General features: G+C 47.2%; 1 protein-coding gene across 6 annotated transcripts in view; it reads right to left on the bottom strand.

Annotated features, from left to right (window-relative positions):
* The window catches only part of C7H2orf88 (chromosome 7 C2orf88 homolog), a 58,394-nt gene extending 49,285 nt beyond the window's left edge, over positions 1–9,109 (bottom strand). For 3 of the 6 annotated variants that reach the window (XR_008235910.1, XM_052791736.1, XM_052791732.1), the window contains exons 1-3: positions 8,115–8,224; positions 3,700–3,764; positions 3,005–3,084 (exon numbers count right to left, since the gene is read on the bottom strand). The gene's annotated coding sequence lies outside the window, so the exon portion shown is untranslated. Of the gene's footprint in view, positions 1–3,004; positions 3,085–3,699; positions 3,765–8,114; positions 8,225–8,983 lie in introns of those variants that run through there. The other 3 variants (XM_052791733.1, XM_052791737.1, XM_052791734.1) reach the window with 3 other exon arrangements.
* Between the last annotated feature and the right edge of the window lie 6,353 nt (positions 9,110–15,462).

Raw genomic sequence — 15,462 nt, 5'->3', positions numbered from 1 at the left:
ACAACTCTACATCTAGAGAAGGGAAAGTGAGGAACGAAACACCTGACAGGATCCTTTTGTCAAACTCAAGAATCAGAATTGGTCAGCCCCAAATTCTGCTATATGTTTTTTTGTTTAATAGCCTACAAAGCTGTTTCTCAGGCTACTTTGTCTATGAAGGCAAAGCAGAATCTCATGGTATGCCTGACTTCGCGTGGTATGAGCTTACCCGCTTATCAGAGTTAATAGACTGCCAGCCAAAATAAAGACTGTGCTGCACAGAAACCAACTGTTCCCTACAGCTTCACCCGATGACGTTGTACTAAGGTCAGCCAAAGTTAAAGGGTTTTCTGTAAATAGCCTTTGAAAACATAATCATGGCAAAGATGTTAAGCCTTATTTATTTGCTTTATATACTGGGGTAGATAGGGGCTCCAATGCAGTAACCTGATCGCAGGCAAATATTTGCAGAGGAAATCCCATTTGCAGGCAAATGGTGCTTCACAGGTAGGACGGGACTTCCCCAGTCTAGCAGCTGACTCACGAGAACCTGGTTCATGGTGACAAGCTTCCCTCCTCTTTCTGCTAGTTCATAGAAGCATCACTACCTGTTTAGAAAACAGTTTGTAGGGCTGAAGCACCAGCACTCAGAAGTGGTGGTTGGTGTTCCTAGCAGGAAGTCAGACCTAAAGGGCTTCTGAAACCATGAAGTATGTACAAATGTTTTCATACCTCTAGCTTTGTGTCAGAACATTTCAGCGTTTTACAGAAATGTTTGTAAATCACTTTAATAAAATTCAGTTAAGTTTCTTTTGTGAGTAATAACACGCTGTAGCATGTGCCAGTGTATTTTAGAATAGGCAGTACAGTTAACAAGCCTGTAACATAAACCCTGCTGCTAGCATTTGTAGTTTTACCCAACACAGAGGAGAGCTAAGCTATCAGTGAGATTTTTATTGTAATAACTTGTTATTAAATGAGTAGAAGGAAGGATTCTCTTCACTGCACAAGAAACCACATTTATCCCTATGGAGGTTTATAAAAAACCCATGAGCTTTATACCCATGTCTATCAACTGCATACATTGATGAAACTTAAAAAGCTTACAGAACATGCTTACAGACCAGAGGCCAAGGAGATGTCTGAAAGCAATTCAGACATCTGAATAATTCAAAACTGCCTAATAGTAATATCTTGTGCAGGTCTAATTTCAATATTTACCATTAATAAAACATTAATAAAAATAATTTCCACTTGCTCTTCTGGAGCTCGAAGTATCTAATATGGCAAAGAATCACTAATAGCACCTATAACCCAGCATTGCTGATACCTGAAAGCTGCAGTCTTTATCCAGCCAAGGTAATACACAAGCTTCACTGGGAGGTGCCCAGGTATGCTGTCCAATCCCTTCCCACTACACTACTGGTAACAATTAGAAGTTTTAGATTAGATACTGTGTCCTCCTTAGGCTTAGCCAGAACTGTAAGTATTGTAGATTTAAACCTCAGATTCCCCAGCCATACAAATGCTCTATGCCACAGTTGATGTAACAACGTATTTTACCAGAGTTTCACCCCTGATGCTTTGTTGAGTGACTATTCAGATTTGGATTTTTTTACCTACGTTTGAAGCCATATTATTTTATACGTTATCCTATTTTTGCACTTTTTAAAGGAGGTCCGTTGAATGGTAGCCAGCTTTAGTTAGCATTTTATCATTGTTTTAAGATGTTTCCATCCTACAGCTGGAGACTTCCTTTCCTCTTCTGTTAGGGGACACCAGCAGATGAGTTAGTGTCTAGCAGAAAGAAGGAGGGAATGTGAGTAGAGGGAGGACAAACATCTCCTGAAGTAGGTAGGGAGAAGTTCCCTAGGTCAGCATCTTCCTCTGCAGGATTTACCTCTGTTCCCACCTTCTTACCTCTGCCTTTTCATTTGGGCTAAATGAAATGTCTGTGTGGCTGTCTTAGAGGAAGGGGTGGGCTATAAAACTTCTAGATAGCAAGGCATGCAAGACAACTAAATTGTTCCAAATTGATTACTAGTTGAGCTTAAAAGCAAAGTTACTGACCCTAGTTTAAACTCTTGACTGTTGCTCATTTCATTATTTATAGAGCGCAGTACTTTCCTAGTCACTGCAGTAAGTTTTATAGTTTGCCCGCTCTGCTCGAGTTAATAATTGTTGGCACATAAATGATCACAAATGAAGCTGCCCCCAATCTTCTGCCTGCTTTCTTTTTTTTCTGACAACCATTGCTTGCGCATACCTGGCGAACCGCTGTTTAAATCCCCTCTACCTAACTCATCTGCAGAGCGTCGAGTTGTGACAGGGATTTTAACATCTCTAGCTTTCCTCACAATGCTCACAACCTCGGGGGGGGGGGGGGGGGGAGGCAAAAAAAAAAAGCAGCTCATTTTACTCCCAGCGCAATGTTTCATTCCGTAACTGCACAAGGCAAAATAGTCTGATAGCAGTCCGTTTCTTTTGGTGTCCAAGCCCTAATCTGTTGCCAGTTGTGGCTCAGAAACCACTGCATAGGCGGTTCGAGGCTCAGGCCAAAACCTCTGCAGATGCAGCTCCTCCCGTGACAAGCTGCTGCGCTTAGCTGGAGGCAGAGGTTAGGGAGCTGCAATCTGCTCTGTTACACTGTCAACCAGGAGTTAAAGCAACACCATCACAAACCTTAACATATCTTCTCTTTATAAAGACCAATTTCACAGTAAGTGAAATGTTGATTTAATTCATCTGAAAAAAATACAGGTTCCTGGTTGTGCTCATTTTCAGTGGATGTATAGTCAATGTGCTTTTAAATACCTCATTTAACTTCAATACTATAAAGACTGTGTATTATTTTAAGAAGAGTCCTGAAAACAATCGATTCCCTTCCATATGCCTGGAATTGGAATTTCCCAAGGACAAGTTCAGGTGTTGTTTCACCTATTATGCTACTTACTACATGTGTGCCCTGTGGTAATACAAGGAGAGAGAAAATACTGAGGGAGTCATACCAGGTAGCTGAACTCACCTTGCATGAGAGGGTTAAGCAGTCTTTTTGCCACCCTGGCTTTTAAGTGTTTCCTGTCAAGGTAAGTTCATTTCTAACCACTGAAGGAAACAAAACAATGGTAAAAGGATGCCTGCAATTCACTATTATACAATATAAAATACAGGAAAAAAAGCATTAATAGCATAACTGCAGTTTCATTTAGATAAGTAAGACTTCTTAAGCTATTAAAATCATCAAGAAGAAATAATTACAAAAGGGTAAATGTGAGCTATCCAAAAATACATTTCACCCGCCTCTCTGGAATACATCTTCATAGGATGAAGACAGGCAGAAGAACAAGAGTTTTGCTGTTACACAACATCCCTAGCTATCGCAGGCAAGCAAGTTCCTGCTACCAATTAAACGGTTTCCATCCATAAGACCTTTGAAAAAATCTCCTTGAAGTTCAATGCTATACTGCAAGGAACTGCTTTCTGTAACACCTTCTGTTACGGCAGTCACCGGATTAAAAGTAAGTCGTACTTTTCAAAATAGCTTGGTGCAGCTTTGCCCAATTGAACACGGCAAGTAATTTCTGCTGTGACAGAGCCAGGCTCCTCCCTTCCCAAACTTTAGGTTCAAATATGACTCCTTGTAACCCGCCTCCAGCCAGGGAGGCTTTTAGGTGTTTTTCCCCCTCTGTATCCACAAGAGAAGCTCAGTATGCTACTTACCAAAAACACAGCTGCTTTTAACAAGTTGTCCCCAGTACAGCACAGACAGCTTCACGACTGGGTCTCTGCAAAGGGAGCCAATAAATAAAACTTAGCACTCTTGAAGATGTCAAAGTTAACGTATCATCACAAAGTTAGATGAATCTGTAGTGCTGGCCTTGCAGAAGACTGTCTGCCTGTTCACCCACAGTATTTGACTTTGACAAAGGTAAAAGGATGATACAGCACTTCAGAAATTAGATTGAATGGCAGTCTGCAACAATTTATACACAGCACCTAACCCCAGGCATGCGGCGGGGCCACTGCTTGGGCTAGTGGCTCCTGTACTACATGCAGGATGCCAACCTCCTTCCACAGCAAGTCCAGTTAAGGACGATGTCAGCATGGATATAGGAAGGGTAACATGCCAGCATCTGGAGCGCCCCATCTTTTGCCTAAGCTTGAAAGTTCTCTCCTGTTTTCCCTTCTCCCTCACCAGCTTCTGCTGAGACCTGGACCTTTATCATCCGAGTGCATAGGGAGAATAGTCAGATAATCACAGTGCTGTCATTACCGTGGAAACAATAAACATTACTCTTTGCTACAAAGATATTCAAACTCGAGACAGGTGACCCAGCCAACATACCAGCAGAGGTAAACCAAACAGCATTTAGGCATCCAGACCTCTGAACTGCACCGAATCACATTAAATATTTATATCCTCCATGTAATAATGGAGAGAAACACAAACCCAGAACATCCTACGTCTGCCCTTCCTCTCCCTAACAAGGTGGGATGTTATTCAGGAGGACACATGATATTATGCCTTTGGATATTCTGCAGTTTTGAACGGAGCAGCGGCACATAGATGGTAGAGGGATGAATCATTCACTTAGTGCACAGCATTGCCTCCATCGCTGCAGGACTCAGAGGCTCCCTGTGCAGAGCAGCCCCAGGCAGGGGCTCTCAAAGCAGTCCAATCCACCAGTTTTCATTTCTGCCTCTCCTCAACATCCAGTTTTCTGCAAATCCTACAGAGGAGACGCACTGTAGTAACATTTATTATAAAGACTCCTTCTAATCGTAGGAAAAGGAAGTTTTAAAAAGCTAGAGTTATTTTAAGATGAGCACAGTTCCCAAGATCCAGCTACCGCAGGTAATCACTGAAATACCTAAATACCCCCAAACAACTTGGGCGACAAAGAGCAAAAATAGAGCCCTCATTCGTCCCAGGGCCATCCTCTCCCTCTCGTGTCACTTGCTGCCAACGAAAGATAAGAGCTACAGATTAGAAAGGGCTGGATGCAGGAACGGCAAACAACTGCTCTGCAGGATTAGCATGTTAAGTGAAAGTCTCCTGGTTATCTGTCTCAGGGTACACGCTGGAATTTCAAAGGCTTGGGTTCCCCCCCATGACCAGAATTGATAAAACTTTTGCAGGCTTAGCCAGTTTGTAACTGAATGGGGAAACAACACACTCACTTTTCAGAAATGGGCATAACCTCTAGCTTACTTCAAAAGGCTTTTCAGTAACAGGTCAGCTGATGTAGAAAACAAAGGTGAAGTACAGCAAGGAACATTGAGGTGAACATACCAATAGTTCAGAAAACAGCAATGCTAGTAGGTACAGTCCTCAGCAGCCACAAGGTTAGTTTTCATCCAGGAAAAAAAAGTCTTGTTAAAAGTAAAGAACACCACGGGCTTGGTAGCTGTCTAATTTCATGAAAATAAAACTGTACCCAGTCAGCCTGTCCTGAAATCCTCCCTCCTCCCTCCAGTACAGCATTTATTTACCTGAATTGCATGCAGCTTGGAGAGCAGCCTGAAGGAAAGAGGGGAAGAGAATGCTGAAAACTTCTTACAGGCTCTGCTCTCGTTTTAACTTAGCTGCTTGTCCAAGAAACCGTACGTAGAATCATAGAACGGTATAAGTTGGAAGGGACCTTAAAGACCACCTAGTTCCAGCCCCGCTGCCATGGGCAGGGACACCTTCCACTAGACCAGGTTGCTCAAAGCCCCATCCAACCTTACAACATAATACTGTTTTCTCCCAATTTGGACAGAAATATGTACAACATATTAATTCTGCTTGATTTTTCAATGCCTGATGGTTTTCCCCCCAATGTCTCAGAATACAAGTAAGCAGACATTTATCAGTACAGAGTCTCTGCCAGACCACGGACAAGGGAGAACATTAACTTAACCTACCCTCATCCAAACAAGAGTGGGATGCCTACTGTTGTTGAAAGCCTGTTTTCTAGATGACGAAAAGCGGACCAATAGATTTCCTTAGCAAGTGAGGCTTCGGAGCAAGGTTGTAGAAGAAAGGGCATGAAGAAGATGCAGAGCTTCTCAGGAACTCCATCCGCAGGAAGTTTAGCCAAGATTTAAGGAACCCAACTACAGAACTTAGAGGAATGCCTTGGTTCAGAGGAAGGAAAAGCTACTGGTCATAGAGGAGACCTGAAACTCTCTAAGAACCCAAATACAAAATAATGCTCAAAACTGGGGAGTGAACAGAAACAAAATATAAGAAATGGATATAAAGTTTTTAACATAGATGTTCAGCTGTGTCCTTGCCCTGCGTAACGTGGGAAGATATGGGTTCAACACATCTTTCAGCAAAGCCCACAGTTCTTGCAATTATTAGCCCGCCCCCCATACATATTAGCTGCAAATCTATAGCCTGAAGACGACCCCCACAAACATTTTCTCCATAGCAGGGGAAAACGCAAGGTGTACCACCAAAGGGTGTCAGAGGCACTGGCCAAGTCCCCCACCGACGTTAGATCGCTCCAAAGCACGGCACGGGGTCCAAACGAAGCAGCCTATTGGTTTATTACAATGCCGTGACTCTGTTTTGAACGAACGAGAGCGGAAACTGGTATTTTCCTATATATACTGCAAAACTTCCATCCCAACAAGTCAATCGTGGAGTCACAGCCTACCTTTTAACAGCCTACCTTCAGGAACACGTTAAAACATCAAGCTACTTATACTTGCGCTAAAGCTTCGGATGTAGCCTTGTTTACGAAGGGTTATTACTGTCCTCCACAGGTGCCAGCCAAAGACAGACTGCTGCAGATGACGAACGGGGATGCACAAATCTTTACAAGCAAGAAAGCCCCTCCTGCCGTTGTCGCTGGCTGCTGCCCAGCCTGGGATTCCTGCCAGTGAGAACTGATGAGGAGCAGCAGGTAAAACAGTGGATCAGTATCTCAGTCTGACAGCCGCGTTTTATTGTAGTATCTGTCACAAGACTCAACTACGAACATATGGAGCTGCAGATCATAAGGTATGAATGAGGTGCGTTGGTTTGCTTTGTGATGCCCTTACGAAGGCAAAGGCCCCACTGGATTAATGCAAATGAAAGTCAGAAGGAAGGAGATGGCCAGGATCTGCCCAAGATCAACCAGAGAAGAGTACAAGAGAAGGAGCACACAACCCCATTCTGTTCTTTAACCTCCCTATACAGAAGCCAATTGTAAAACTGGGAATCGGAAATAGGAATGCAACAGAAGACCCATTTTTCCACGTCTCACACAGGAATGCGCAGGAAAACACAGCCCCGTGTTTTAAAATCACAGCGATGTTACTAATGATTGGCAGAAATCAGCCGAGGAGTAAGAGAACAAAGTGAGGAGTTAACGACCAGATGCTCCAGCTGTACGAAAGCTGCCCAGAACCACAGTAAAGAACCACGTCAGCCTTAAAAATCACGCCGTCTCACGGCTCTCCCCCAGTATTTGTTCTCTCGAATTTCATCGCTCCCAACGTGCCAGCTTCTACTTCTAAGAGAGTTGCCGCCTTCGGGCCCGAGCAGCAGGACGGCCGGCAGCCAGGCGAAGCAGTCGTGCCCCGCGCAGCCTGGCGGCACTGCCGGCTCTCCCCCCAGGACCCTGCCCACGGAACCACGTTGGCCCTGGAGACACGAGCGTCGCCAGGCTCTACCCAGCCCCTCGTGCGACAGGCGCAAACCAAAGCGGTTTTAAAGAACGGGTTTTCTCCCCAGAACACGACGTTCGGAAGAAAACTCATTTGTACGTACGTGAAGGTTGGAAGTGCCACTTTGTTAAGACTATAGCATGAGCTCCTGTATTTTTCCTTTTTTTTTTTTCCAAATCACTATATTTAGACACCCGATTTGGACTCCTGCTTCCTGAACTACGAGAAAGCATAAGACCCTCCAAAGGTTTTACGATTTTTGCCACGGCTGACCCTACGCTACTAAATCCGTGCTTCACGACGCGCTAGGGGAAGGTAGCCTGCCCCGTACGGCGTTGCGGGGAAGCTGGGAAAGGGGACTCGCGGCGGAGCAGGGGCGGACGAGAAACCCTCCCGCCACCCGGGCCAGCACTCGCGTCCCCCCCCGCGGCAGGAAGCCCGCGGGCGGGGAAGCGGCCACGCCGCTCGCCTTCCCGCTCGGCACGGCTCACCTCGCTTTCCGCCGCACCGCCTCTCCTCCGGTGATCCCGCGGGACGGCGCCCGGCTGGAGCAGCACCTCCGTTCTCCTCAGTTTCGAGGACTTCGCTGCCAGCGACCTGGCCGCGAGATGGCGGGAGGAGCGAGGCGTCGTCGCCGCCGCCCGTCCCCGGAGAGCCCACCTCAAAGCCCGGCTCCTCCTCCATCCCTCCGCAGCACACGCTTGCGAGGCCGAAGGCCGGTCCTGCCCCCGGCCGCCGCTCGCCCCGCGGGTGGCCGCGCCCGGCGACGGCTGCCGGGGGGGACCCGCGGCCCGTCCCTCCCGCAACGGGCCACCCCGCTCCTCCTTGCGAGTCCCGTGCGAGACGAGACGCCAGCGAGAAACCCGCCTGACGTACCGGCGCGGCGGGGGCGGCCGAAGCGCGGGGGGCACGTCTCGAACGCGATCCCACCGGCACGCCTCCGTCCATCGGGCAGAGAAACTCCCGCCGCCGGGCAGGCTGCAGCGGGGCTGCTCCCTCCTGGCTTCGCTCCGAAGGCGCCCGCGGGATCAGGCCCTCGTCCCGCCAACGCCGCGTCCTCCGCCCTCCTGTTCCAAAACGACAAAGAAGCGAAACCACCGCCCGAGTCCCTCTCCACATCACTTTCGCCAAACGGCCCGCCAGCGCGCCCGCAGCAGCCGGCGCGGCGGGGCTCCCGGCGGCCAACGCCCTGCCGCCGCCCCGCAGCAGCGGCGCCCACGTCCCCCCCGAGCACCCACCGCGGGGACCTCCCGGGACCCCCCCGCCCGGCCCGGCCCGGCCCGGCCCGGCCCGGCCCGGCAGCGCTCGCACAGGTAGCGGCCGGGGAGTGCCCCCCCCCCCCCGACCAGCCGCCACTCACGCCGTGCCGCTCCGCGCCGCTCCACCGGGCGCTCTCCGCCCTCCCCGCGGCACCGCCGTGGCGGCCGCGGGCTCCCGGGCGGGGCGGGGGCGGGGGCGGGCAGGCCCCGCCGTCCCCTTCAGCAGCGCCGCGGCCACAACCTGCCGCCCCGCCCCGCCCCGCCCCGCCGCAGAGGCACCTGCCGCCCCACCCCCCCCCCCGGGCTACCCCCCTTCCCCCCGGTGGCAGCGGGGGCGACGTGCCTCCGCGCCGGGATGGGGTCTGCCATTTAAAATTAACAACGACAAAATAATAAGGGGGGGGGTATGGAAATCACCTACGCAGGAAAAGCGCCTGTCATTGGCTTCGCCGGCTTTTAGCGGAGGGGAAGCGTTTTCAAAGGGCAGAGTCACCCTACAAAAGCTCACGGTTATCGAAAGCGCATGTTCCACGCGGCCCTGTGATAAACCACCAACGTGCCGGGGAATGGGGAAGTACTGGTGAACATTAAAGTGAAGAAAACTGTGGGAAAGGCCAGGGGTGAGGCCTGGGTGACGCTTCTCCTATTTGATCCTGTCAGGCAGCATCACATCACGTGCTGCTACAGAAAAATATTAATCGTGCCAAAGCTTTTTAAAAAATGCCCCTGCCCCGAAAGAAAGCTTCCCGAAGGAGGGAGCCGAGCAAACTAAAATACCGCTTTTAATTCTTCCCAAATAAAAGCGACGCTAAAAATGAAAAATATGTCTGAAGAGAGGGCAGTGAGCAGACATCGCGGGTAAAGCTCTCCTGCCTTTGGGGAGTCTTGACATCAAAGCTACTGCACAATCTTGGGCACGGCCTCGGAGCGGCTGCCACCGAGCCCGTGCCTGGCCAGGGCTGGAAAACAGCACGCCAGGACCCGCAGCGGTCCCTTGGTCCTGGCGGTGACCGGCTCCGTGCTTCGGGACGCGGGGCTCACGCCAGGCACCGGTTTCTCCTACAGCAAGAGGCCAAAAACCAGGGGTGCTGTGGGGCTTGGCCCCCCACTCCCGACCGGCGGCAAGGTCCTCCTATGTATTTAGGCAACAGTTTTATTGTCAAGGAGGTTTCTCACCTATTTCCAGTTAGGCATCGGCCAGCCAAGGAATTTATTGCAAGGGTATCAAAGCCAAAGAAAGTAATACTAGCAAAGAAAAATGCTATTCTAAACGTAGCTGCCATTGCCCTGCTGCTATCAAGCCCTGGCAGGGCTGCGCAGGGCCGGGAGAGCCAGGGGCTAGATAGGCACAGAAAAATACACACCACATCCCTCCGGTCTCCGCTGCCCGCTCTGTGACTGGCAAACCCCAAGCCCTCCTCCCTCGCCCAGAGAGCTGGGGGACAGGGAGCAGGCAGCCACCCCCGAACACCTCCTCAAACCAAATCCAGCGGTGTGGTTATGCCAGTTGTAAAGGGATCGTTGCTTTCAGCTGTTGTGACCGTTTGGCAACAGCACACACTATTACGCTCATTACTTGCCAAGAGTCCATCAATAAATATTAATAAAAAAAAAACGTATTTCACTAATTACTGCCTTCGGGGCCCGGAGAAAGCATTCAGCTGACAAGTGCCGTGCGTGACGTTTGTACGTGCTGCGATTGCTGCATCATTTCACCCAGCCCTAACGGGAACCATGCCACCCTAAGAGACCGAAGGGAGAGTTTCTGGGCCTGGGGTGCAAACGGAGGGTGGCAAAGCTCGACCCTCCCTGCCAGCCTACCCGCAGCAGCGGTTCCCAGGGCAGGCAGCCTCAGGTACCAACGTCGGCTCCGGTTCCTCACACGTGCAATTTTTAAGCGATGAGCACCCCAGCCAGGAGCAAGCCCTTTGGGAGTTAAGCACGCGTACGCAAGTGTTTGCAGGAGCAGGTTTTAGGAGCTTGACCCAAAGCCTATTAAAGCCGGCAGCACCATATCCTTTGATTTCAAGGAGCTTTGACTCGGGACCCTCTGACCTGGGTACATTTCGGTCAGATGTTTTTATTACTGTTTTAGTTCGCCTCCAGGTGGGTGGAGGAACAAATCAAATAAAATCATAGCCCTGACAATTAAAACAAGATGGAGTACTGGAAAGGCACGGTTACCTTGCATTAACAGAGTGATATTATTACAAGAGTGATTTTTAAACTATATACAAACAGTTTTTAAATAAGTATTTCATAACTAAATTATGAATATCTTTGTAGCGGTTTATGGCTACTGTGCTCTTTTTTATTCTAGCCTGGTTTCTAACACAAGGCTCCACTTTTAACTTCAGCTTTTAAGCCAGTGCCGTTCCCACCGAGCAACTCTGAGGCGTGGGGCAGACATTTCACAGGCTGTGCTCCTCTGCACGGCACAGGCTGTAAGTACATCACTAGCACCCGATTTGATCGCTCCGTTACATCCCGACAGATAATAAGCATATGGCACTCGTGCACCGCTCGCCTCCCCGTGTCATGACCCAACAACAAGCCGTTTAGTCTGAGCAGCAGCACTTCAGTGTAAAGCAGGGGGGGATAGGGAGTTAAGGAGAGGGAGATAGGTGTGATGAGAATTTCGAGCCCGTATTTATTTCTGGGTGCCAAAACATATTTAATATTTTATTAGCTGTGGAATATGCAAGACAGCTTATTACGTTTAGCTCAAGCAAAGCAGTCAGTCTTTTTAAATGCGGAGCATCTATTCGAAACGTCTACCACCAGGCACAGACCAGGCAGTCGATGAAATATTTAGCTCGTAAAGCATTTCGGTATGAAAGGCTGGGGCCAGGCACAGGTACTGTGATGTTGAAAACCACAATGCCCAAATCTGAGGTACCCCAGCCCCAGCATGGAGGCCTTGGAGGTGCAGCAGTTGCCCAGGGAGCAGGGCTGCGGGGTCCCCAGGGTACCCTACTCCCTGCCAGGGCACAGGAGCCTGTGGGAGGACACAGGCACCAAAGCCTTTCCTGGGACTCAGTTTCCCAGATCAGGCTGCCTCTTACACCCCTCTCCCCAGTCTGAGTGGCTGAAAGCACTTTCCTATAGAGGTAAGGAAGGCACTCGCCCTCCAGAAGAAATCGTTTTGAACCTAGTTTGACGTTTTTGTTGTCGTAAGATCCGATATTTATTTTATTAGCTATTTTTATTAGTTATTTACTTATTAGAGTTTGCTAGATCTTCCTGTAACATAGTCTGAACCCTCTAAACGCTTGGCATGCCCTGCTCTGCATGCGCGTGTTCGCCCCGGCAGGAGACAACTGCTTGGATGTCCCCACGGTGATACAAGCACTTTCCGATAATAAGGTGCACGCGGCATAAATACATTTGCAATGGGAGGAAAATGGTGCAAACTGAACCATGGAAGTTACCGAATGGTGCTAGTACTGGCATTACTGGAACAGTAAACGGCTGCCAGACTAGATGATAGCTATGCTGAAGTTTCAGAGGAACTTAGGTAAGAAATTGCTGAACCACTACTTTTGGTGCAAAATTTGTCACTTACCAGGCTCTGTACCAGATGGCAAACTTTTAATGAGGTTGTCCAAGGGTAACAGAATAAATGAAATCTGGTTTCTCCTTCCCTCTGATACAATTTCACAGTTCCTGTCCTCATCCTTCCACCTGCTACCTTTCATGGCTTCTCCACGTCTGCAAAGCCTTCCCCCTCCAAGCCTTCAACTCTTCCTCCATGTCCCATAAACCCACAATATCCTATGCTCATTTCTGTACTACTCATATCTTCTTCTGCTTGGCAATATCTCAGCTCCCTCCTATTTCACCTACGCCCAATTTACGACCACCCCAGCTTTCTTCCACACCTTCTGACCTGTGCTGCGTGGTTGGCCAGGTGGGCAAAACATAGCACGTGCTCTGGTTTTGACTAGGTGCTGCCCAGATGGCCAGTCTGTCAGTCCTGCACACCGACAAACGCTGGGTCAGATTGTCCCTGCCTTTCTTTCAGAAAGCAGAGGAAAAAAAAAAAAGAAATCCTTTGCCCAAGCAGTGCTCAAGTTAACTGAAGATCCCATTGACATGACATGTGGCATTCAAAAAGGGCTAAAGAAGTCCATGGAGGAGTACTGGATCTGTCCAATTCCAACCGCCAACTCAGTCCCTAGTCATCTGTTGCTGGCTGAACCACTTCATACTTGCTCCGTTTCTCAATTCTTTTTTTTTTTTTTTTAACATACATGCACACACCTGTATTAGGGAGGGCTTTACTGAGGCACGTATTTCTCATTCAGTCGAAGAGTTAGAGAAGGGAGGCTAGGACAAGTATTCTCTGCCCCAGTAGCTCCCCCCCATCATGCCCACAGTCACGTGGTGACTTCACAAAATCTATTTATACGTGCAGTAATCTGCTAACTGTATGGGCTGGAAAATGTTATGCAGTCTGAAAAGAATCAATATAGAGTCTGAAGAGCTAAAAAACCCCAAGGTTTTCTCATTGACTAAAATCTCCCTAGTAATCCAAGAGCCTTAAAGTTTTACCCAACGTGCTCTGACCACCTTGCAGTAATGTACTTTGGTAGAGTTTCAAAATCAAAACCATGATGCAAAGGTCGACTTCACTGAAACAACCAGCTTTATAGGCTAAGTAACTGCTTTTTAAATAAGTGCTCTATTTTCAAAAACTTTGTTGATGGGAAAGATGTTCCTTTCCTCAGCTATGGATTTTTCCTCTCTTTTTTTTTTTACCTAATTCTTGTTTTATTATGCATTGCTATCGTATTCTGTGCACAACTGAGATTTACCAAAGCCTTTTCTCAGAGCTCATATTTTCTTAAAATATTTCCTTGGTGTTTCGAACTGTGTTGATTAAAAGGAAGGACAGGTATGATTAGCGTATGCCCAAACGTAGGCCACGGAAATCATTCAGTGCTGCCCAGTTTTCAACTCTGTTACTACAAAAGCACATTGCAGTGGCCATGGCATGTTTGCTTCTAACCTTAGGGCACAACATTGATTTCTACGTCACAATTATTTTTGGAACATTCCATCCTCCCGCTCTCAAAAAAGGGGTTGATAGTTTTTAAGTTTAGAATATAAATGTAAACCCTGGTTCCACTTTCTTGTATGAAGACATCCTGAATATTGAAAATATATTGCTTAACCCATTGCTATTAATTTGATTCTTTTTTTCGTTACTTGAATGTGCATCTCCTGCTACAGCTCAAAGGAGAAAAACAACGTGAACCATCAGTATATTCATTAACTTCATACACATTAATGAATCCCCAGCACTTTGCGAGGATAGCTGACTGTTATCGTCAGTCTTCATCACGATTGCAATGAGACAGTTGGGGAGAGACCTGTTTTTTTTCCAAAAAATAGGTGAAATACCCCATTTAGCAGCAGAACTTGAAGCATGTCCTCAGTTTTACTCACGTACTTACACTTCAGCGTACGCTGCAGTATTTCAGTAGATAGAGGTTGAGTTGCAGTAATTCATTTCATCCTGTCACCAACACCTGTGCAAAGACATTTGGAACTATTTAAGCCACCATATTTGCAAAATTTTCCTTGAAGAAACAACATTATTTACTTAGAACTTGTCTAGATACTTACAAATGTGCTAAAAAGTTAATTATGACAATATGTTACACTATAAAGGCACTCTGCCCAAATAAAATGAGATGTAACGTGTTGCTATTAATTCTTTTTTCCCATAGAACAACTATACTTAACAGTAATAAAAAAGAAGAAACCAGAAGAGGGGTTAGAAAAAAATTACATGTTTCTATACAGCCCAAATTTTTAGCTAATTGAATGTGTAAGTTGTTAGAAGTTATTGTTTCAATGTGCGGTAGCTGTTAATCCAGAAATTAATAGAAAGTTTGTAGCGGAAGTCTGTCTAGGGCAACCTTAGGAATCTTTAAAACAAAGTTAATTCACAAAATGGGTCTTGGTTGTTTGATAAAACCTGTAATATTTTTGAGAACTTACATCATCCGGCATCTCATTGAAATACATTGAATAACATTAAGAAAATGTGTTGGATTTTTTTGTAGAACAGAGAAAACAAAGTTTACAAGAAAACATTAAGTCAGAGAAAGCCCATGGAAGCTTTTGTCCTCTGTTTTCTGCAAGGTAAGGCCTGAAAATGCTTTCCCTATTGCTGCTTTTTAGTCAGAAACCTGACGCCCGTTTGTAATAAATCTCTTCTTGTCCGTTCTCCATCAGTTTTGTACATCTCCCATCTTATACCTTTGTTTAGCAGATTTATCAAGAAACATTAATAAGACAGAGTAAATGTTAAACACTGAAAAACACAGCTATCTAACATGGGTTCCATCTTTTGTAGCACTGTTAGAATACAAAAAGACACTTGCATCCTAGCTTATATATAGTGAGGTAAAAGCAGGACCAGAGTCTGGCCTAAGGATATAGAGGAAAAAGACTTTAGGACTGAAGGAGGACACCTCACAGAACATTAATTCTGTAAGAGAAAGAATGGGATTAACCGACATTTGGATTATTAGTCACACCAGATACAAGTGTATCTTTCCTTCCTTTC

This window comes from Harpia harpyja, chromosome 7, assembly GCF_026419915.1.
Source record: "Harpia harpyja isolate bHarHar1 chromosome 7, bHarHar1 primary haplotype, whole genome shotgun sequence".
Classification (NCBI taxonomy): domain Eukaryota; kingdom Metazoa; phylum Chordata; class Aves; order Accipitriformes; family Accipitridae; genus Harpia; species Harpia harpyja.
The sequence above is the reverse complement of the archived record's forward strand: the minus strand, read 5'-3'. Positions and strand labels throughout refer to the sequence as shown.